Source organism: Austrofundulus limnaeus, unplaced genomic scaffold (genome assembly GCF_001266775.1).
Source record: "Austrofundulus limnaeus strain Quisiro unplaced genomic scaffold, Austrofundulus_limnaeus-1.0 Scaffold81, whole genome shotgun sequence".
NCBI classification, from domain to species: Eukaryota; Metazoa; Chordata; class Actinopteri; order Cyprinodontiformes; family Rivulidae; genus Austrofundulus; species Austrofundulus limnaeus.
In genome coordinates, this window is record NW_013952483.1 from 889832 (window position 1) to 890983 (window position 1152).

Below are 1152 nucleotides of genomic sequence, written 5' to 3' on the forward strand. Positions count from 1 at the left end.
TATCTCATAATTATGACTTAGTTATCTCATAATTATGAGATAGTATCTCATAATTATGACTTAGTTATCTCATAATTATGAGATAGTATCTCATAATTATTACTTAGCTATCTCATAATTATGGCATAGTGTCTCATAATAAAAAGATAGCTAAGTCATAATTATGACATAGCTAAGTCATAATTATGAGATACTATCTCATAATTATGACTTAGTTATCTCATAATTATGAGATAGTATCTCATAATTATTACTTAGCTATCATAATTATGAGATAGTATCTCATAATTATGAGATAGTATCTCATTATAAAGAGATAGCTAAGTCATAATTATGAGATACAAGTTTTATTTTTTATCAGGGTTGCGGAAATGGGCTTCCATAATTTAACAATGGGAATCTGTTAAATGTTATTTTTCAGTGGAATGTTACTAATTAAAATAAGATGTAGGTTTTTCGTAACTTGTGCATGTAGTAAATGTGTCAGACTAGTAGTATTTATGGAACTGGATTGCATCGGTGACTTAAAATATTAAAAGAAAAAGCTTTGCTTCATCCCAATCTGATTCTTTTTGTGTTATGTTTTTGTGAAAAAATAAAATCTCACGCTAGATTCATAAGTTTTGAGAAACACATGGTAACCAGGAGGGCATAGATCAGTTAAAGTTGCACCTTGTGACTTTAGTCACTCAGCTTGAGCAGCGCATTGGCTTAATGGTTAAATATGAGTGTGCAATGTTTAAAATAAACTGAAAACTCATCTGAATACCAATGAGTGTGGCAGGGTCAACAACTATTTTTGCTCACAGACAAATGTCTAATCATGACCTTAGTTGGCAGTACCGAGAGGCCTTCCTTCTAGACATTTAATCACACCTGATTTTAACGAATGGATGATTGGCAGGCTTCTGCAGAGATTGAAAAGTAATTCAGTCACTGAATCGGGTATGCTCGTGAAACAAAGTAAACATGCAGGATGGCTCTAGAACAGTGGTTCCCAAACTTTTTGTCTTCTGACCCACAAAATATCCATGGCAAAAACTTGTGACCCCAAATATTACTGGTCTGAGTACATGAACTTCGTTAATAACCCTAAAAACACAGGCTTTTTGACAATCTAAACAGCTTATACACAAATATAAATACTTGTTT